The sequence below is a fragment of the Zalophus californianus genome, chromosome 4, assembly GCF_009762305.2.
Source record: "Zalophus californianus isolate mZalCal1 chromosome 4, mZalCal1.pri.v2, whole genome shotgun sequence".
Lineage (NCBI taxonomy): Eukaryota > Metazoa > Chordata > Mammalia > Carnivora > Otariidae > Zalophus > Zalophus californianus.
The window spans coordinates 104,786,519-104,809,993 of NC_045598.1; the positions used below are offsets into that span (position 1 = coordinate 104,786,519).

The following is a 23,475-nucleotide window of genomic DNA, read 5'->3' on the forward strand; positions in this document are numbered from 1 at the left end:
TGCGCGGGCGTCCGGCGGAGGTCTCGCGATCCTCCGACAGCCGCTGGGACCCGGGGACTAGGCACGGAGAGGCCAGGCCCGCTCTTCCCCTCACCCCTCCCGTACCCCTGCCACGGTGCCCGGGGTTGGACTTGAGTTCGCGCGGAGAGGGCGGAGCCGCCGGCAGGGGACATCTCTAAGGGGCTCTGTCCCTTCAGGAGCTTCCCGGAGATGCTTTACGGCTGCATTTGCAAAGCGCAGCGCCTCCAAGTGCTGGTGGGGGAGTCAGAAAGGTAGGACTGCCCACCCAGCCCCTAGAAGGTTACCGTCAAAGGAATGGACCGGGAGGGGACCGGGACAGCTGTAGTAAGCTGCGATAATGAAAGACTCTCAGGTGCTAAATAGACTAAGCATTGTGAGCTGAGAGTTAAAAGAAGTAATTCTCTCTAGGAATCAGGGTAGTTGGCTGTGGATTGAGCCCAGCAGCATCGATAGGATTGCTGTTAGTTACCAAGAAAAGGGGAAAGTGTTAACATTTACGGCAGTTAGTTGTAGAAATAAAATATTAAGAAACAATTTATTAAGCTCAGGGGCAGCGAATAAAGGAGTCAGAGCCCCTAACTACTTGGAGGGACCCGGGGAAGCTTCAGGAAGGAATTCAAGCTTGAGTAGGATTTTGCAAGAACGGAAAGGGAGAGTGTACAAAGTACTGGATGTATACAGAGTTCCCCTAAAGTAAACAGAGTGTCTGTTTTGTGTTAGGCAGAGTATTCTTGGGTAGTTAGTCTAAGTATTCTGGCCATAAAGAAGACTAAAGTAACGCCCTCAAGGATTTTTATCTTTGTGGAGGCTTGTATATCTAATGATAGATATATATCCTCAGGATTCTGTGGGAGCCACCTAGCCTGGCTTTCAGGGAGGTCTTCGTGAAGGAGGCAATAAAGCAAAAAGTGTGGTTGGCATATTTGAAGTGCCAATAAGTAGTAAAAATGGTGTGGGTGAATAACTAGGCATGAGGTTGTAAATTTGGGCTTAGTCATGCTTTCTAGCAGATCTTGAAGAGCTATGGAAGTCATGCCAACCTGGGTGTAAGCACCTGTAAAAGATTGTATATGAAACTAATGATGCACTATAAGTTGGCTAATTGAATTTAAATTAAAAAAAAAAAGATTGTAAATGGAAAGTGATGTGACAGACTTTTTGTTTTTTTAAAACAGGCTCCACACCCAGCTTAGAGCCCAGCACAAAGCTTGAACTCACAACCCTGAGATCAGCACCTGAACTGAAATCAAGAGTCGGGTGGTCAATCAACTGAGCCACCCAGGCGCCCCAGTGAACAGACTTTTTAAAAAAAGTAAATTAGGTGGATAGACAGGTGGACATGAATAGATACGCCAGAGAAAGAATAGAGACGGGGACCAGTTCAGAGGTTGAAATTGTAGTTCTTTGATAGCAGCACAATTTTGAGAAATTTTGAGATCCAGAACTTTAATGGTACAGGGGATGAAGATGGAGAGAATATCTTTTAAAGATATTTAAGAGGGGCACCTCGATGGCTCAGTTGGTTAAGCAGCTGCCTTTGGCTCAGGTCATGATCCCAGTGTCCTGGGATCAAGCCCCGCATCGGGCTCCTTGCTCAGCAGGGAGCCTGCTTCTCCCTCTCCCTCTGCCTGCTACTCTACCTGCTTGTGCTCTCTGTCAAATAAATAAAATCTTAAAAAAAAAAAAAAAGATATTTAAGAGATGGGATTGACAGACCCTGCTTGCTGCTGGAGATATCTTAGGATGACTCCCAAATTTGAGATTTGGGTACCTGTAAGGTAGAATGTACAGAAGGAGGAGCAGGTTTTACAGGAGGATGATAATGAGTTCAGTTTTGGAGTCTTCAGTAGTCAGTGGTTCTTAGTGAAAGCACCTTCAGAAGGAAGATGTTAAAAGCCACATTCTAGGGGCACCTGGGTGGCTCAGTCATTTGGGCATCTGACTTTGACTCGGGTCATGATCTCCAGGTCCTGGGATTCAACCCTGTGTCAGGCTTCCTACTCGGCAGGGAGTCTGCTTGTCCCTTTCTATTGCCCTCTGCCTTCTCCTCCTCTCCCCTGCTTGAGTTCTCTCTCTCTCTCTCTCTTTCTCTCAGATAAATAAAATCTTTAAACAAATGAAAGAGCAACATTCTAGGGGCGCCTGGCTGGCTCAGTTGGAAGAGCATGTGACTCTTGATCTTAGGGTTGTGAGTTCAAGCCCCACGTTGGGTGTGGAGATTATTTAAAAAAAAATTTTTTTTAAAGCCCAATTCTAGGGAATTGAGTATGAATGGGAGGTGAGGAAGAGGAGGCAGCATGTGCAGCCTGCTCTTTATTTTTCTTTTAAGATTTTATTTATTTATGGGCTGCCTGGGTGGCTCAGTCGGTAAAACATCTGCCTTCAGCTCAGGTCATGATCCCAGGGTCCTCAGATCGAATCCCGCATCAGGCTCCTTGCTCAGTGGGAAGCCTGCTTCTCCCTCTTCCTCTGCCACCGCTCCCCCTGCTTGTGCTCTCTCTCTCTCTGACAAATAAATAAATACAATCTTAAAAAAAAAAAAAAGATTTCATTTATTTATTTGCCAGAGAGAGAGCACGCATAAGCAGGGGGAGCGGCAGGCAGAGGGAGAAGGAGCCCATTGTGGGACTCAGTCCCAGGACCCTGGGATCATGACCCGAGCCGAAGGCAGATGCTTAACTGACTGAGCCAACCAGGCATCCTGCAGCCTGCTCTTTTTTTTTTTTTTTTTAAGATTTTATTTATTTGACAGAGAAAGAGAGCACAAGAGGGAAGGGGTTAGAGGGAGAAGCAGACTCCCTGCTGAGCAGGGAATCCTGACTCAGGACTTGATCTGGGAACTACAGGGTCCTGTAGTTCTGACCTGAGCCGAAGGCAGTCGCCTAACCAACTGAGCCACCCAGGCTCCCCTGGCAGCCTGCTCTTTAAATGTGCTTCTGTACTGTGGACCAGTAGCCTACCAAATATGACACTTGGAAATCGCTTAGATACCATAAATTTAACTTATTCAAAAATGAACTCCTCTGGGTATGTGGGAAGATATGAAAAAGAAGATATAACAGTAAGTGAGTTGTAGAACCTAGGTGGTAGGTATATGGATGTTCACTATACAGTATGTCGACTTTTCTGCATTTTTGAAATTTTTCATAAAATATTGCAAAAAATAAGCTATCATCTCTACCCTCCAACTGTTGTGCCCCAGTGGGCCCATCTCAATAAGCAGAACCACCATCTACTCAGTTGTTTAGGCAAGAGATCTGGGAATACCATTCTTCAGTTAATCGCTCTCCTTCTTCCTTCTGTTAGTTGTACCTTACACCAAGGTTAGGTTCTAAAGTCAGTACAGAAAGCAAAAGTTGCATAGTCAACATAACCTTGGAAATCCCTTAAATCCCTCAGAAAATACAGTGGCCATAGTCTTGTGTGCATAACTATGTACCCAAAATGTATGTACAAGTTTACATGGTAGGATACAGTATATCATAGGATATACAGTATAACATTAAGATATTTTTAACTTCATAAAAAAATGGAAGATAGTGCTCATATAGTTGAACAGAGTTGTGAAATGAACACAAGGCATAAGGCACGATATTCCTCACCCCTCCAGTGCCTCCGTTCTAGTCCAAGCTTCCACCAACCCTCACGGTTATTGAAATGGCTTCCTAACTGGTCTGGTACTGTCCAATCCATTCTCCACAGTCCAGGCAGAATGACCTGCTAACTGGTGGGATCAGGCCACTGCTTTAAAATACCTCAGTGATAGGGCGCCGGGGTGGCTCAGTCGGTTAAGTGTCCGACTCTTGATAATGGCTCAGGTCATGATCTCAGGGTCCTGGGATCAAGGTCTGCACAGGGCTCCACACTGGGTGTGGAGCCTGCTTCAGATTCTCTCACGCTCCCTCTGCCCCTTCCCCCTGTCTCTCTTTCTCTCTCTCACTCTAAAATAAATAAATATATATGTATATATATATATATGCCTCACTGATATCCCACTGTTCCCTTATGACAGTGTCTGACACACTCCCATTTGGCTGCCCAACCTTCCACCATGTGGCTTCTGCAGTCCTCAGACTTCATCACACATACCTCTTCCTCCTTCTTCTCTAGACCCCCTCAGAACTCAGCTCGTTACCTTTCAGTTCCTCAGGCTTACCACATTCTTTTGTACTTGGGGGACTTTCACATGCTGTCCTCTGGATAGAACTCTCTTCCCCTCTCTGTAAGTCGGGTAAGCTCTGTACTCCTGTGGCAGACACCTCGTGTACTCAACAGGCCATCCTCTTCCAATCCCCCAGTACTTTGTTCTTGATGAATTTTAAATTAAAAAAACATTGTGTAAAATAACACACATTTAAAAATTATACTGAAAATAAATGTATAGTTCAATGGATATAAAGTGAAACTCCTTGCAACAACCACCTAAGTCAAGCAAATGGACACTGCCAGCACCCAAAAGCCCACCCCTGTAAAGGAACCACTCTCCTCCTGTGATGACATTTATTGTAATCATTTACTTGCTTTTTCTTTATATTTTTACCACCTAAATATGAATCCTAAAAACAATCATTTAGGGTTTTTTGGTGGTGTTTTGTTTTATTTATTTGACAGAGAAAGAACACAAGCTGGGGGAGCGGCAGAGGGAGAAGCAGGCTCCCCGCTGAGCAGGGAGCTCCATCCCAGGACCTCAGGATCATGACCTGAGCTGAAGGTGGATGCTTAACTGACTGAGCCACTGAGGCACCCCTTTGGTTTTTTGTTGTTTTTTTTTTTAAACAATCATTTAGTGTTTGAAAAAAATTATTTTTTAGTATAACTGACACACAGTGTTACATTAATTTCAGATGTATAGCATGGTGATTTGACAAGTTTATACATTGTGCTGTGGTCACCACAAATGTAGCAACCATTTGGGTTTTTTTAAAAAAGCTTTATTGCCCACCTCCTCCCAGCCCCTGGTAACCTCTCATCCACTTTCTGTCTCTATGACTTTGCTTATTTTAGTAACCTCATGGAAGTACTTCAGTAATTGGAAGTACTTCTGTGTTTTGCTTATTTCTTTTAGCATATGTTTTCAAGGTTCATCCATGTTGTAGCATGTATCAGAGCTTCATTCCTTTTTATGGCTGAATAATATTGTGTGGATATACCACATTTTGTTTATCCATTCATCTGTTGATCGACCTTCGGGATGCTCTTGTGAAGAATGCACAGTCACTTAATTTTACCTATTTTTGAACTTATAAGAGTGGAATTACAACATTTTTTGTATGTCTGGCTTTTTAAGCATGCATTCATGTTATTCCATATACCGTAGTTCATTCATTTTCATATAGAATTCCATTTTAGAAATAAACCACAATTTATCCATTCTCCTGTTGATGGATATTTGGCTTGTTTCCAATTTTAGGCAATGTTAGCAAATATGCTAACATCAAAACAAAATTGCATGCATTTTTGTTGGGTATACAGGGCAGCTAGGAGTTGAATGTCTGGGTCAGAGTCTCTTCAGCCTGACTAGATATTGCCAAAGTGGTTGTACTAATTTTAACTCCTATCCACAGGGTTTGAGAGTTCTTGTTACACATTCTTACCAACTCTTAAGGTTGTCTGTTAAGCTATTCTGGTGGTTTATTTATATTGAGTTTAATTTGCATTTCCATGTCTATAAATGAGGTCGAACACTTTTTATATGTTGATTGGCCATTTGGATATCCTCTGTGAGATGTCTACTCAAGTCTCTTGCATATTTTTCTACTAGATTTTTCCATATTGATTTGTAGTTCTTCCAGGTATGAACTCTTTGGTAGGTAATATATTGGAAATAGTGTGCCTGTTCATTCTATTAAGAGTGTCTTTGATGAAGAGATGTTTTTAAATCGAATGTAATTGGGACACCTGGGTGGCTCAGTCGTTAAGTGTCTGCCTTCGGCTCAGTTCATGAGCCTGTGGTCCTGGGATCGAGCCCCGCATTGGGCTCCCTGCTCAGTGGAGAGTCTGCTTCTCCCTCTCCCACTCCTCCTGCTTGTGTTCCCTCTCTCGCTGTGTCTCTCTCTGTCAAATAAATAAATAAAATCTTTTAAAATAAATAAATAAATTGAATGTAATTGTCATTACGTTTAGTGCTTTTTCCATTTTCTCTCTCTTTTTATTTTTAAGTAGGTTCCACACCCAGCGTGGAGCCCAATGCAGGACTTGAACTCACCACTCTGAGATCAAGATCTGAGCTGGATCGAGGGTCAGATGCTTAACCGACTGAGGCACTCAGGTGCCCCTCCATTTGTTTTAAAAAATCTTCTCTCACCTTCATTCTATCCCATTTAAGACTAATATTCACCTGGAGTTGATTTTTATTTATACTGGAAGGTAGGGATCTTCCATCTGGAGATTGAGTTTTTCCAGCACCATTTGTTGAGGAACTGTTGTTTCCCCACTGCTCTACAGAGTCACATTTGTCATAAATCAAGTGTCCATATTTGCAGGGGTTAATTTTGGACCCTCTCTTCTATTTATTTGTTCATCCTTACACAATACTACACAGTCTGTAGCTTTACTTTTTCTTTTATTTTTGCCAGCGTGGAGCCTCACATGGTGCTTGAACTCACAACCCTGAGATTGAGACCTGAGTTGAGATCAAGAGTCAGATGCTTAACTAACTGAGCCACCCAGGTTCCCACACAGTCTGTAACTTTTTTTTTTTAAGACTTTATTTATTTATCTGAGGGAGAGCATGAGCAGGTGGGAGGGGCAGAGGGGGAGGGAGAGGCAGACTCCCTACTGAGCGCAGAGTCCCATGTGGGACTCGATCCCAGGACCCTGAGATCATGACCGGAGCTGAAGGCAGACGCTTAACGATTGAGCCACCCAGGCGCTCTGAGTCTGTAGCTTTATAACAAATTTTGTTATCTATAAGGCAAGTCCTCCTACTTAGTTCTTTTTCAAGAGTGTCTTGGCTGTTGTTTAATGATCAGTATCAAACGTTAGGAATAGTCTGTACCAATTATTTTATGTAAGTATTAAAAATAGAAAGTCCATGTTGTAATCCTTCCTGAATAGTTATTCCAGTGACTTTCCAGTTTAGTAGCTGGCCGTGCTGTCCAACACAGTAGCCACCTGTCACTGTGGGTAGTGAGTACTTGAAATATGGCTGGTTTCAGTTGTGGTGTCCTATAAGTGTAAAGAACACCAGATTTCAAAGACTCAGCATGAAAAAAGAATGCAAGGTATCTCGGATATCTCATTAATAATTTTTGTATTGATTACATGTTGACATGATATTTTGGGTATATTGTGTTAAATGAAGTAGATTATTAAAATTATTTTCACCTGTCTCATTTGACTTTTTTAATTCCAGTATAGTTAACGTAAGTGTTATATTAGTTTCAGGTGTACAGTATAGTGATTCAACAATTCTAGACATTATTCAGTGCTGATCATCATAAGTGTACTATTTTATCCATTCCCACCCACCTCCCCTCTGGTAACCATCAGTTTGTCCTCTATAGTTAAGAGTCTGTTTTTTTGGCGGGGGTGCCTGGGTGGCTTAGTCAGTTAAGTGTCTGGTGCTTGATTTTGACTCAGGTCATGATCTCAGGGTTATGAAATGGAACCCTGTGTCGGGCTCTGTGCTGAGCTTGGAGCCTGCTTAAGATCCTCTCTCTCCTTCTCCACCCCCCCCACAGATAATAAAAATTTTTTTAAAAAGAGTCTCTTTTTTCTTTGTTCATTTGTTTCATAAATTCCACATAAGAGTGAAATTGCATGGTATTTGTCTTTCTCTGATTTATTTCACTTAGCTTTATATTCTGTAAAGCCATCCATGTTGTTGCACATGGCAAGATTTCATTCTTTTTTATGGCTGAGTAATATTCCAGTGTGTGTGTGTGTAAAGATACACACACACACATATCTTCATTCATCTATTTTTTTATAGAATATTCTTTTTTTAAAAGATTTTATTTATTTGAGAGAGAGAGTGTTCTCAAGCACAAGCAGGGTGAGAGGCAGAGGGAGAGAGAAAGGGAGAAGCAGACTCTCCACTGAGCAGGGAGCCTGATGTGGGGCTCAGTCCAAGGCCCCTGGGATCATGACCTGAGCTGAAGGCAGACGCTTAAGTGACTGAACCACCCAGGCACCCCTCATTCATCTATTGATGGACCCTTGGGCTGCTTCCATAATTTGGTTATTATAAATAATGCTGCAATAAACATAGGAGTACATGTATCTTTTTGAATTAGTATTTTTGTATTTTTTGGGTTGACTTTTTAAATTTTTTTTCATTTTTAAAATTTAAATTCAATTAACATATAATGTGTTACTGGTTTCAGAGGTGGAGTTTAGTGATTCATCAGTCTTATAACAGCCAGTGCTCAGTCTTATATAACATCACGTGCCCTCCTTAATGTCCATCACCCAGTTACTACATCCCCCACCCCCCTCCCCTCCAGCAACCCTCAGTTTCCTATGAATAAGAGTCTCTTATGGTTTGTCTCCCTCTCTGATTTTGTCTTGTTTTATTTTTCCTTCCCTTCCCCTATGATCCTCTGTTTTGTTTCTTGAATTCCACATGAATGAGATCATATAATTGTCTTTCTCTGATTGACTAATTTCACTTAGCATAATACCCTCTAGTTCCATCCACACCATTGCATATGGCAAGATTTCAGCTTTTTGATGGCTGAGGAGTATTCCATGTTTGACTTTTTTTAATGTGACTACTAAAATATTTGGAATTATAAATGTGGCTTGTATTTGTGACTCACATTGTACTATATTTGTATTGGAGAGTGTGGTGGGCTGATGAATGGCCCCCAAAGATATCCAGGTCCTAATTTCTGGAACCTGGGAGTGTTACCTTTACATGGCATGACTTTGAGATGGGGAGATTATCTTGGATTATCTGAACAGACCCTAAATGTAAATCACAAAGGTCCTCATAAGAAGGAGGCAGGGTGGGGCACCTGGGTGGCTCAGTCAGTTAAGCATCTGCCTTGGCTCAGGTCATGATCTCAGTGTCCTGGGATCCAGCCCTGCATCGGGCTCCCTGCTCGGCAGGGAGTCTGCTTCTCCCTCTCACTCTGCCTGCCACTCCCCCTGCTTGTGCTCTCTCACTTTCTATCAAATAAATAAATAAAATCTTTTAAAAAACTTTTTAAAAAAAGGAGGCAGGGTGAGATATGACATCAAAAGGGGAAAAGGCATTTGACTATCGAAACTGAGATTGGAGTTGATGTGAGCAGCTACCAGAAACGGGAAGGAAGAAGCAAAAGATTCTTCCCTGGAGCCTCCAGAAGGAACCAGCCCTGCTGGTTGCCCCTAGAATTTGTCTCTTAAAGCCAACTATACTCTCGTCTTGGATCTCCCTCTCAGAATGGTGTGCTGTCCTTCACATCTTTGACAGTGGTAGTTTAGTTTTTCCTAATACCTTTGATAATGTGCTATGAAAGCCTGAAAATTTTTGAGTAGATGGTGTGTATAATATTAACATTTAAATAAAAATTTAGAGGGGCACGTGAGTGGTGCAGTTGGTTAAGTGTCAGACTCTTGGTTTTAGCTCAGGTTGTGATCTCTGGATTGTGAGATCAAGCCCCACATCGGGCTCTATGCTCAGCATAGAGTCTGCTTAAGATTCTGTCTCCCTCTCCCTTTACCCCTCCCCACTGTGCTCTCTGTGTTTCTAACATAAATTTAAAAATATTTTTTAGGGGCTCCTGGGTGGCTCACTCTGTTAAGCGTCTGCCGTTGCCTTGGGTCATTGATCCCAGGGTCCTGGGATCAAGCCCCGCATCAGGCTCCCTGCTCAGCGGGGAGTCTGCTTCTCCCTCTGACCCTACCCCCTCTCATGCTCTCTCTCTCTCTCTCTCTCATTCTCTCAAATAAATAAATAAAATCTTAAAAAAAAAATCTTTAAAAAAAATTTAGTGGCTAAAAGGGACGCCTGGGTGGCTTAGTCATTTAAGCATCCAAATCTTGATTTCGGCTCAGGTCATGATCTCAGGGTCATAAGATCGAGCACCACGTTGCGCTCCATGCTGGGCATGGAGCCTGCTTAGGATTCTCTCTCTGCTGCTCCTCTGCCCCTCCCTCTGCACTGCTCGCTCTGTCACTCTCAAAAAAAAGGGGGGGGGAGAGACAATTCTACTGAAAAACAACATGGGTGTATATCCAGAAGAAAATATCAGAACTCTTACACCTCAATAAAAAGAAAACAAACAATCCAATCAAAACTTGGGCAAAAGGGCAAAAGGTGTGAATAGACATTTCACCTAAAAAGATATAAAAATTGCTGATAAGCATATGATGAGATACTCAATATCATTAATGATAGGGACATACAAATCCAAACCACATGCAAACCTTGTTACACCCACCCAAATGGCTATAATAGAAAAATCAGACAATAACAAATGTTGGCAAGGTGTGAAGAAATGGGAAGCCTCCGACTTTGCTGGCAGGAATAAAAAATGATAGAGTCACTTTGGAAAACTGACAGTTTCTGAAAAGGTTAAACATATTTTTACCATATGACCCAGCAATTCTATTTGGTATCTACCCAAGAGAAATGAAAACATATCCACATAAGGCCTTGCACAAAAAAAATTTTTTTTTAACATTTTATTTATTTGAGAGAGCACAAGCACGGGGAGTGGCAGGCAGAGAGAGAGGGAGAAGCAGGCTCCCCACTGAGCAGGGAGCCCAACGTGGTACTCGATCCTAGGACCCTGGGATCATGGGATCATGACCTGAGCCAAAGGCAGACGCTTAACTGACTGAGCCACCTGGTGCCCCGCACATAAATGTTCTTAGCATCCTTATTCATAATAACCAAAATGGAAACCAAATTGGAAACATCCTAAGTGTCCATCAGTTGGAGAATGGATAGACCAAATGTATGTCCATACAATGAACTACAATTAAAAGGAACAAAATACAGATACATGCTATGGTATGGATGAACATCAAAGCCATTCTGCTCAGTGAAAGAAGTCAAGAGACTTCATATTGTATGCTTCTGTGTATATAAAATATCCAGAAAAGGCAAAAGTCTCCCCTAATTCAATATGCCCCTAATTTATGGTTGTACAGAACAAATCAATAGCCTCATAATAAACCAAGTTTACATTTACGTAGATTTGTAAGAAATCATGAGGTGAGGTAGAATTTCCCCCTTGAAAATTTCGTTTTTAGCTACTAAACCCTAAAATTTCATTTCTAGGGCTACTAAAAACATGCATTTACAAAGTTTCTAAACTATTTCAAAGGGAGATACAAGGACCACCAAAAACCATGATGTAAAATGTCCCAGATTTGGCTTCCTATCTCTTGCTTGGGCATCCTGGGGTTCGCTGTGAGAGGGGAAGATGTGTCTTAGCTGTAGAGTCTTTGGGATTTTCTATGCATACAGTCATTCTCTGTAAATACCAATAGTTTTGTTTCTTCATTCTAATTGTTTTGCCTTTTTTTTTTTTTTTAAGTAGACTCCATGCCCAATGTGGGGCTTGAATTCATGACCCTGATATCAAGAGTCGCATGCTGTACTGACTGAGTCAGCCAGGCACCCCAAACATTTTGCCTTTTATTTCTTTTTCTTTTTCACTACTCTGGATAGACCTCCAAGTAATGTTGATGGGAAGTGGAGACAGAGGGCATCCTGACCTGGTCTTGTTCCTGACTGTGGTAGCCTGCCTCCAAGATGGCCCTCAATGTCAGTATCTCCTACTGGTCTTCACACCCTAGCGTAGTGCCTCTCATATTGTTTGTGTGACCAATTGAGAGCATGGTATAAGTAAGGGTATGTCACTTCTGAGACTAGGACATACAAGAAATGGGGACATTTGCCTCCCTCTCTCGGAAGCTAGTTCTAGGGGAAGCCACCTACCATCTTGTGAGGAGAGGTCCATGTGGTGAGAAACTGAGGACTCCCAACCAACAAGTAAAGATCTGTGGCCTCCTGCTAACAGTCATGTGAGTGGCCTTGAAGTGATCCTCTGACCCCACTCAAGTCTTCAGATGACTATAGCCCCAGCTCACTTCTCGACTGTGAGACGCTGAGCCAGAGCCACTCAGTTAAGCCACTTCCAAATTCCTAATGCACAGAATCCATGAGATAATATATATTTGTTGTTTTAGTCCACTAAGTGTTGAGGTAATTTGCTACGCAGCAATAAATTGCTGATCTCAAAGGAAAAGCTTTCAACATTTCACCATTTACATGATGTTTGCTACTGGTGCTTTGTAGTATCCTTTGTCATATTAAGAAAGTCCCCTTTTAGTCCTAGTTCACTAAGAGTTTTGTTTTGTTTATTTTTTTTAAAGAAATCTCTATCCCCAACATAAGAGTTTGAACTCATGACCCCGAGATACAGAGTCACATGCTCTACCAACTGAGCCAGCCAGGCGCCCTCGCTAAGAGTTTTGTATCATAAATATATGTCAGTTTTTTTAAAGATTTTATTAATTTGACAGGGAGAGACATCAGAGAGAGAGGGAACACAAGCAGGGGGAGTGGGAGAGGGAGAAGCGGGCTTCCCGCCAAGCAGGGAGCCCGATGCGGGGCTCGATCCCAGGACCCTGGGATCATGACCTGAGCCGAAGGCAGACACTTAACAACTGAGACACCCAGGTGCCCCTACGTCAGTTTTTTTATTAAATATTTTTCCTGCAGCTATGGAGATGACCTATGATTTTTTTTGTTTGGTTTGTTAATGTGGTGAATTCATTAATTGATATTTTAAAAAGTTAAACTTAGCTTGCATTACTAAAATCATAATAAACACAACTTGGACATGATGTGTCATTCTTTTTTACATATTGCTGAATTCAACTTCCTAATATTTTCTTTAGAATTTTTGTGTCACTGTTCATGAATGAGATTTACCTGTAATTTTCCATCCTCATAGTGTCTTTATCAGGTTTTGGTATTGAGATTACATATTTTGTGGTTTTTATGAGGTGGTCGGTCAGGTGCAGCCACAGAGGAGACAGAAAAGAGCAGAGGGGGAAAAAACCCAAAAAACACACAGGTCCTAGAGACAGGAGACACAAACCCATTTTTGCTGATTAAAAAAAAAATTTACAGAGCCACGTTGGAAAGACACCAGGGTGGTCAGGAGGCAGAAGAAAAGATGTGGGAAGATTTAGGCCTTTATTGGGTTTTCTGGGGAAAAGGCAAGGCTGGGAAGGGTTTAGGACTGGCTAGTTTGAGTAATTTTGGCTGCCTTTGGGTTACAGGGTTGGTCCCTAGTTGCCTGGCACCTGGCCCTGGGATGATTAAGGCAGAGGAGTATTGCCTCCCGGGATGCAGGGGCCGGACAGAGGAGGGACCGCCCTGGATGACGCTCCCAGCTGGGCCCTTTGCCATCTCTTAAGAATTGTCTCTCCCAAGCCAGGAAAGGTTTTTTTAGGATGTCAAAACATAGTAATATATAGAAAGTTTCAGGTTATTTACACTGATGTGTTACCTAATTGTATCTGTGGGACAAGGTGAGCTTAAGGGTCCTCCTACTCCTCCATCCTCCCTTTCTTCGAAAATTTAAATTTAAATTATGTATTTACAGTACATTGTACTAGGCTCAAAATGAGTTGGCAAAAACTCTCTGAAAGAGTTTGTACAATATTAACTTATATCTTGCATAAATATTTGATAGAAGTTGCTGATCAAGCCGTGTGGGCCTAGAACCTGCTTTGTAGGAAAAATTTTTTCCACCTTTATTTATTTGTTTGTTTGTTTTACGATTTACTTATTATTTTGAGAGAGAGAGAGTGAGAGAAGAAAGCACAATTGGGGGGCGGAGTAGAGGGAGAAGCAGGCTCCCCAGTGAGCAGGAAGCCTGATGGGGGGCTCCATCCCAGGACCCTAGGATCATGACCTGAGTGGAAGGCAGACACTCAACCCACTGAGCCAGCCACACACCCCTGTAGGAAAATTTTAAATTAGTGTTTCAGTTCTTTTGAGTTTTTGGTCTATTCAGAATTCCTATTTCTTCTTTGGTATTTTATAAACTGTCTTTTTCCTCCTTGGGAATTTATTCATTCCATAAAAATTTTCCAATGCTTTAGCGTAAAGTTCATAATATTCTCTTGGTTTCTTCTGAAGGTCTGCAGGGACTATAGTAATGCCCTGTTTTTCATTCCTGACAGGGTTCATTCCAGCCTTCTCTCTCTCTTTTTTCTATTCCATTTCACCAAAGGTTTATCAGTTTTATTAGTCTTCTCAAAGTGCCAACTTGTTTTATTTTTATTCTATTGTGTGTGTGTATGCTTTCAATTATCTTTATTATTTCCTTATTTCTAATTTCAAGTTTAATTTGCTATTCTTTTTCTACTTTTTGATGCATGTTTAGTTCATTAATGTTTGTATTTTCTTCTTCTCTGATTTAACTATGTAAGGCTGTAAATTTCCATCAAGAGAATAGCTTGTATCCCACAACTTTTGATATGTAGTGTTTTTAAATTATTTATTTCAGACTTTGTAATTTCATTATAATTTCTTCTTTGATTCATGAATTATTAAAAAAAATTTTTTTCAATTCATGAAATACTTAGAAATATATTGTTTTATTTCCAAACATCTGGGGTTTTCTAGCTGTCCTTTTGCTTTTTAATTCCACCGTAATTGCATTGTGACTAAAGATTAGCTCTGAATGATTTTAATCCTTTGGATTTGTTGAAACTAGCTTTATGGCTTAGTATATGGTCGATTATCTTAAATAATAAACTCTACCTCCAACATGGGGCTCGAACTCATGACCCTGAGATCAAGGGTTGCTTACCCTACTGACTGAACCAGCCGGGTGCCCTTTCTTTTCACTTTCTTGATGGTATCCTTTGAAGCACAAAAGCTTTAAATTTTCATATAGTCTAATTAATCTATTTTTTTCTTTAGTTGTTTATGCTTTTGGTGTCCTATCTAGAAAACCAGTGCCTAACCTAAGGTCACAAAGATTTACTCCTATGTTTGTTTTCTTCTAAGATTTTTATATTTTTAGCTCTTACACTTAGGTCTTTGTCCCATTTTGAGTTAATATTTGTATATTACATGAGGTCGGGGTCCACTTTTACTTATTTGTATGTGGATATACAATTGTCCCAGAACTGTTTGTTGAAAAGACTATTTTTTCCCTGTTGAATTTTTGGCACTGGGGTTGAAAATCAGTTGACCATCAATATGAGGATTTTTCTGGACTCTGAATTCTATTCCATTGACCTGTATGTTTACCCTTATCCAGTGCCACACTGTCTTAATTACTGTAGCTCTTAGCTTGCATTACATTGCATAGTAAGTTATTTTGGGGATTTTTTTTTTTAAGACACTGACTTTTTTTCTTTTTTTAAAAGATTTTATTTATTTATTTGACAGTGAAAGAGTGCACAAGTAGGCAGAGCAGCAGGCAGAGGGACAGACAGACTCCCCACTGAGCAGGGAGCCCCATGCAGGACTCGATCCCAGGACCGTAGGCTCATGGACTGAGCCGAAGGCAGACACTTAACTGACTGAGCCACGCAGGCGCCCCTGTAGTAAGTTCTGAAATAGGGAAGTGTGGGTCCTCTGAATGTTGTGGCTTTTACAGGTAGTTTGTCTGTTTTACTCTGACTGCTTTTACTATTTTCTCATTGTCTTTGGTTTTCTGCAGTTTCACTATGTATAAGACAGTGAGTTTCTTTCTTATTTATCCTGCTTAGGATTTGTTAGATTCTTAAATGTATGATTTAATGTGTTTCATCAATTCTGGAAATTTTTGAGCCATTTTTTCCCAAATGTTGCCTATGTCCATTCTTTCCTTTCCTTATGGACTCTTCTTAGACCTTTTCATTGTGACATCCGTGTTTCTTACCCACTCCTCTGCGTTTTCTTTCTCTTTACTCCCATTACGCATCATTGTGGGTATTTTCTTCTGGCCTGTATATTCCAGTTCATTAATTTTCTTTTTTTCATAGGTAATTTTTTTTTTACTTAAAAGATTTTATTTATTTATTTGAGAGAGAGAGAGAGAAACAGCATGAGAGGGGAGAGGGTCAGAGGGAGAAGCAGGCTCCCCACTGAGCCGGGAGCCCGATGCGGGACTCGATCCCAGGACTCCGTGATCATGACCTGAGCCAAAGGCAGTCGCTTAACCAACTGAGCCACCCAGGCGCCCCTAGGTAATTTTTTTTAAAGATTTTATTTATTTATTTGACACAGAGAGAGAACAAGTAGGCAGAGAGGCAGGCAGAGGCAGAGGGAGAGGCAGGCTCCCCGTGGAGCAGGAGCCCGACGCGGGACTCGATCCCAGGACCCCGGGGTCATGACCTGAGCCGAAGGCAGACGCTTAACCGGCTGAGCCACCCAGGCGCCCCTGGTTCATTAATTTTCATTAATTTTCTCTTCTGTTATTTCTAATTTGCTGATAAAACTCTCAGTTCTCAATTTTGGTTATTGTGTTTTAAGTTCCAGAATTTACATTTTTTTCCCATTGAACATTTACAATATCATTTTTAAAAATTTCTATTCCCAACCAAATTTTCCATTTTTGGCTTGTGTTCCTTGAATATAACAAGCATAATTGTTTTATAATCTATGCTGATCATTTCAGTACTGGAGACCCTGTTAGTCTATTTCTATTACCTATTGTACCTACTGTTCTTATTTGTGCTGTCTGATATCCTTGGATTATGTTTGTGTACTGGATATTGTTTTAGAAAATTATTTATAGAAATACCCTGACGTTCAAGATAATATTGTCTTCCTCTAAAGAGAACTTATTCTTTTGCCAGCTCTTGAGGGCACTAGCAGTGGGAACCACCTGGCTTTGAAATTTCCACCCCAGCCCCTGGAGCCTGCCAGAATTGCAGCTCAGCCTTTTCCAGAACAAAGCCCCAAGGCATAGGCCGCCTTCAGAGCAGGCTTCACTTCTCCACTTTCCCATGTCTTCAGTATCTCAGCATCTCATTTCAGCAGTTCCTCAAATCTTGTTACTTCTCTGATTCTTTTAAGATGACTTTTATAAGTTTGTTTTTATTGGTATGAAGGTTTATTTATTATCTAGGAGTCCATATCCAGAATTGGTGGACCCTTTGATTCTCATTTGAAGGATCTAATAGGCAGCAATATCTTCAGGAGAGGTAGGGTCCTCACTGTGCTGTGGGATCAATCCTGATTGGTCTTTGTCAATCATGGTAACCCCTTCTCTCTATGCCTAAGGTGGGCATATGACCCACTTTTGGGAGAAAAGACACAAGAGGAAAACTCCTGGGAATTTGTGGATGAATTTTTGTGCCCATTTGAAAGAGAGCTGCTTGGGAACTAGAGCCCTTTCTCTTCTTTGTCCTCTAAGAAGATGTTATGTAAGGAAATCACACTTGAATCTTTGGCAACCCTCTTACGACTAAAGGAAAAACCAAGAAAATTGTAGGGATATCAACTCATGGCTCTTGATATTGTTGAGCCACCTAAAAGCCCTGGAACTCTTTGCTTCCAGGCTTCTTAAGGAAATAATAAACATCCTTATGGTTTCACTGTTGGTCAGATTTTCTGTTGTGTGCAGCCCAAAGCATTCCAAACTGACATATCATCCTTCGGGACTCAGCTTGAAATGCCACTTCCTCAGGGAGGCCTTCCTGAAACCTCCACATCAACTCATTTGATATAATCTCTCTACTTTCCTTTTAGTGTCCCTCATCATATTTGTAATTATTTGTGGAATGATAGTCTTTCTCTCTGGGCTCTACACTCCATGGGAACAGAGACTATGGCAGGGTCCTAGAGCCCATCCCAGTGCCAGGCATGGTAGCCTCTAAATCAGTAATTATTCAAATAAACAAAAGAAAGGGTCAAGAGCCCAAGTAGAGGGAGATACTGGATAAAAGTCCTGGCGGATGTGAATTAAAATTTGTGCAGTTGTGCCTCTAACACATGAAAACTTTTAAAGCTCAAAGAATCATTACAGAAGGGTTGGAGTGGCCATTGTGAGCATGAGTGTGAATGTTTATCTGGCACAAGTAAGAGCTGCCAAGTTGTGTTAAAGACCCAGCTGGGATTAGACCCCATAAATGTGTGTTGGCATAAATCGGCAGAATTATGAGATTTTCTCCAGCAGTGTTCAGCTGACTAGATGTGTGAGACATGTTGGGTAATTAAGTTGATCCAAAGATGAGGACTCTCAAGACAGGCTGCTTTCTTTCTTTTTTTAAAAGATTTTATTTATTTATATGAGAGAGAGAGAGAGCACAAGCGGGGGGAGGTGGAGGAGCAGAGGGGGAAGGAGAAGCAGGCTCTCCACCGAGCAGGGAGCCCAACTCAGGGCTCCATCCCAGGCCCCCGGGATCATGACCTGAGCCGAAGGCAGACGCTTAACCGACTGAGCCACCCAGGCGCCGTGGACAGGCTGCTTTCTGTTCTGTTTTCTAGTGAAGTAAATAAAAGTAGCTATGGAATTTTATTTCCACTCTCAATAAAGTAAATCTCTTAGAATTCAAAGTCTTTTGACTTTTTGTTGACCTTTTGTTCCAGACTGGAGAATATCCCCTGGCTGAAACACTCACGCCAGGAGTCTTCCCCCATCACCCACTTGCCGTGGAAAGGCTTGAGGGGGTGTCTGAATTTCCTAAGGGGTGTCGGTGTGTGTGCATGTTTTTCTGGGGAGAGTGTCCAGAAAGGCAAGAAGCACTGACTTGGGGCTGGCTCCTAGCCGTGGAGCACTGTGTGGGTCAGGGCTTGATGGAGGGGGAGTCATGGCCCTGCTTGTTGACAAGAGGCGGCGGCACAGTGGGAGGTGCGCAGACTCTAAGGACAGAGGTATAGGCTACGCCACGTAGCTCTTGAGTTTTCTCCTCCATAAAATGGAAATGATAATCACAGTTCCTCACCTCAGAGGGCTGATACTAAGATTAAATGAGTTAATACATACAAATGCTTAGGGCCATGTCTCACACTTCGTAAGAGCTGATTTTTATTATAGCTAATTGTTAGTGATGCATCGGGATGCACATCATGGCCAAAGACATTGAATCAGGAGCAGCAGCTGAGGGTGCACGGTTGTTGCTGATGTTGTGCAAAGTACACAATCTAAGCATTTTCTCCCCTCCAGCACTTAGGGCAAATTCCTTAACTGGCCTGTGTGTCTGGGATCTCACCTGCTATGGAGATGATAATAGTAACTAGCTCACAGGACTGTGGTAGGGGTTCCAGGCAGGCTCAGAGCAGTGACTCCAACTCAGTAGATGATAGTATTGTTTTGTTTTGTTTTAATTTTTAAGTAGGCTCCAACGTGGGGCTTGAACTCACAACCCTGAGATTAAGGGTCACATGCTCTATGACTGAGCCAGCCGGGTGCCCCTCTGCTGCCTAGGTACGTTCAGTCTCCTCATTTTGATGAGAGAGGCCCCTTCCAGGCGATTCCCACAGCCTTCCCTCATGCCGAAACCTTCACAACTCACCCAGCACCTTCATGCTCACCATGTCCGCCTCCTAGTGGCCCTAAGCAGAGAGGAAGTGACTAATCTAGGCCCCTCCACCTGCCCCCTGCCTCGCCGTATTCCCTTCCAAGAGTCTTCCCCATCTCTCCTCAGTTCCCATCTGTAGCAAACGCACTCCTGAAACCCCACACCGACCACCAAGCCTTCCCAGCTGAGAATCCCTGTGCCGAACCAGTCCTGCGAGACGTGTGCGTCCCTCCTCCCGGCCAGTCCTGCTCCACTGCCAGCACCTCTCTCCGTGACTCCGTGCATAGCCAAGCCCTTCGCCAGACAGCTGCTGAATGAAGGAAATCAGGCACGGGATGATTCTACTACCCCAGGATGTGCACATATTGAAGGGAAGGAAGGAGGAGCCACCGAGAGACTGATCTGCACTGTAGACTAAGACTGAACACACAGGCAGTGGCCAGAGCAGATGGAAAGACAGCTCCGACGCAGGTCCTGCAGAAACCTGCCCAGCAAACCAACTCCTCCTCATCAACAAGAAAACACCCAGGCCGTAGGTCACATTTGTAAGAAGACAATCTCTAGTAACAATTCAGAAAAGTGAAACACCAACTTTCTGGAACAATTGGCTCAAAACGGCCAGAACTGACAACTTCCCCAAGTTTTGTCCACATTGCAACTTAGGACCAACCATCGAAAGTCAAATATGCACCCCCAACCAGTCATACAGGACGCCCAGCTTCTAGGTACCTGCCTTACAGCTTCCCCACGCCTGCAGCTTCCAGAGAAGGCACATCCGAATCCTTCCCTTTTTCCTGCTATAAATAAAGCTTTCCCGCCCCTCTGCCCTTGAGTCTCTTTGACAACAAGTGACCAAGGCTAACTGACTCCCTTGCTGTAGCAAGCTTTGAATAAATAGCCTTTGCTCTTCTCTCATTTGGTTGGTCTTGATTTATTTCCCCAAGACCCAGGAACGGCAGCTCAGGGAGCGAGGCTCAGACTATCCTCTGTCAGTACCCTCGCTCCCCCTGGGGTGGAGCTCGAGCCCTCAGACGGCAGAGTTGCTGGCTGATCCACTGGAAATGCTGATCAGACCTTTGGACTCAGCTGAGCCGGAGCTGGAGAAGCCAAATTGACTCAGATTAAATCCCCCAGGCATAAAATCACAAAAGAGTTTTTTGTTAGATGCTAATTGGGAAGGAGGGGCCCCAGAGATCTGGGGAAAGGGTAGGACATCTGGGAATAGAGAAATGAGGGAGAGGCAGGAACTTCGGGCCTCGAACAGGAGCCAGGGATCGTCTGGAGCTGCTTTGGTGGGATGGAGAAGTGAGTCCAGATTCTTATCTAACCTCCACCAAGATCCTTTACTCAGTCCACAGACATTTACTGAGCGCCTAGGGTGTACCAGGCCCAGTTCTGGGTGCTGGAGATGGGAACTCACACCCTAGTGGGGGAAGACAGTAAATGGCTAAAGAAGTAAGATAACTTCAGAGTGGTAAGTGCCCTGAGGACAATGGGATGGGATGTGCCTGGAGAGGACACGCCCTGCCCTTAGGAGGGGCAGCTGGGGAGGGCCTCCCGGAGCAATGACCTGGGCGGCTGACACCAGAGAGAACCAGCGGTGCAGCTATCCAGGGAACCGGTTTTCCAGGCAGAGGGAGGCGCTGACGCACAGACCCTGAGTGGAGACCTGGCTCTGACACGTTCAATAAGGAACAGAAAGAAGGTCGCTGTGGCCAGAGCTGCGTGGGCAGGGGGTGAGCATGGTGGGATAAGACCAGGAGGGATGTTCAGGGACACGGGGAGTGAAGGGCCTTCCAAGTCATTCTAAGAGTTGAGATTTTATTTTGGTCTCAATAAAATAGGAAGTCACTGAATGGCTGGCTTGCTGAGGCTATCTTGTCAAGGCCTTCGAAGCTCTCCTTTGTTGAAATCTTGCCCAGATCCGGGCAGGTAGGGGGGTGTGTGAATGTGGGGAGACAGCGTTAAGGAGGGAAAATGTGGGTCAGACCCAGTTGCTACAAGTCACAACCAGAATCCCTTGCTGAGCAGGACAAAAGTGGCCATGGAGTAAACCCCTGAAATTATACACTTGTGTGTGTGTGTGTGTGTGTACCCTATTTTAGGGAGGAACCCAGAGTTTTTCCAGACTCTCAGAGGAGTCTGCCACCAAAAAAGTCCAGAAAAGGAGAATATTGACCTATATGCCTGCATATGCATGTGCCCCCTCAGTAAGGACCTGCGCGAGGGGGGAAGAGGGCAGGGCAGGGCAGGGAACTTCACTGTGTACCACGTGCTTTACCTATTTTTAAAAGTCCACTTCAGTGTAAAGGACCGAAGCTGGAGAGGAACAGATGGGGGTGGGGAAGAAGGTGCCAAAGTCTTGGTGTGGCCTGGGAGGGGCAGAGACATATATGGGCTGATCCTAACTTGACTCCCCCAGCCCTGGCCTGTGCACCCACGCCTCACACACGCTCACACCGACCAACCGACCGTAGGCAGGAGGGCCTCACCCTGAGCCCACAGAGGGCTCAGCCGCCCGGTGAGCACCAACTGCATGTCCTGGGAGAGTGAAAGGAACAGGTCTCCTGGAGATGCCCTTTGCTCAGGTCACCGGAGTCACTGTCCTCCTCCGCCCTTGCCCCAGGCTCCTCGGATCCCCACACCCTCAGAGAGAGAGGCCCCAGGCCTCCTAGGCACCCTGCTGGGCCCCCCAGGAGCTCTTGGCTCAGATCCGAACACACTTCCGTTCCCTACGCCTTGGTTGGTCAATTTGCTTTGAGTAAAAGTTCCCTGGCTCTGCCTGGGTGATGGAAGCTGAGATGGGGCTGTTTTCTCGAATTCTCTCCAACATCTCAGCTTGGATATGCTTTGCCTCCCCACAAATAGGTCTGGCCGGGCCTTCAGGACCCAGCTGTTCTCAACCATCAGCCAGGGGGTAGGGACCAGCCTCCCCTGGGTATTGTGATCCCCAGTAATCCTGGGCCACGAGTCAGGGAGTGGAGTCAGACGCTGATGACAGGTCACTGGCAGGACGCAGAGCAGGCCGGGGCGTCCTGGTCCACACTTGGGGAGGGTACCAGGGTGGCCCTGTGCAGGTCTGTTAAACCCCAGAGCTCCTCTTCTGCCGTGGAACAATTCAGACCGTTCCATACCTTCCTCCTGAGGCCTTTGGACCACACCGGGAACCAGCACAGCCACTTCCACTTGCAGAGCCAAACAGAATTTTATGGCCCCTTCTTCTAACTCTAGAATAAGTACATAATAACGTCAACCAATATTTGTGGGGAGTCACTGTAGCAGGGCACGATTCAGTGAAAGACTTTATGTATATCACCTCAAAAATCCCGCAGAGGGGCGCCTGGGTGGCTCAGTCAGTTAAGCATCTGCCTTCAGCTCAGGTTGTGATCCCAGGGTCCTGGGATCAAGCCCTGCATTGGGCTCCTTGCTTGGCAGGGAGTCTGCTTCTCCCTCTGCTGCTCCTCCTGCTTGTGCTCTCTCTCGCTCTCTCAGACGAATAAATAAAATCTTTAAAAAATCCCGCCGAACCCCGAGGCAGTGGCATGGGGATGCCCCCTGGGCACATAGCCAGTCAGCCAAGCTGTGATGTGAACTCAGGCAGTCTGGGCACACTGCACCGGGGGCTGCTCGCGAATGAAAGCAAAAGGATCTGCAGAAGGGCCCCACAACCTCGCACCAGGATCCAATCTGCAGCCCAGGAACCAGGGAACAAAAGCACGGGTCCTTGACAGTTCCACACACTGAGCTCGGAGCATGCAGTGTGGGGCGCCTACCAGCCTGGAGTAAGAGCCCCTGGGCTGCCCCACCTGCTCTGCACTCTGGGACCTTATGGCCCAGGGCAGCACACAACCTCCTGGGCCCTTTCTTCTGTGTGAAATAAGGGGACAGCCTGTACTTCTCCGGCCCTCCCAGCTCCCAAAGGCTGCTCATCACTTTGGATGACAGTGTCCATCGGCCCCTCCTGCAGGGGTGCTCCTAGCTAGAAATCCTCCAAGCCTCCTCCCTGCCCCGTGTGCCGGGCAGGAGCCAGGCAGG

At 44.2% G+C, this 23,475-nt stretch overlaps 1 long non-coding RNA gene across 1 annotated transcript; it reads left to right on the top strand.

Annotated features, from left to right (window-relative positions):
• LOC113909544 lies at positions 1 to 20,351 on the top strand. The gene is made up of 2 exons (XR_003515764.1): positions 1 to 272; positions 19,567 to 20,351. It is a non-coding gene; the product is annotated as an uncharacterized LOC113909544 (long non-coding RNA).
• Positions 20,352 to 23,475: the final 3,124 nt, after the last annotated feature.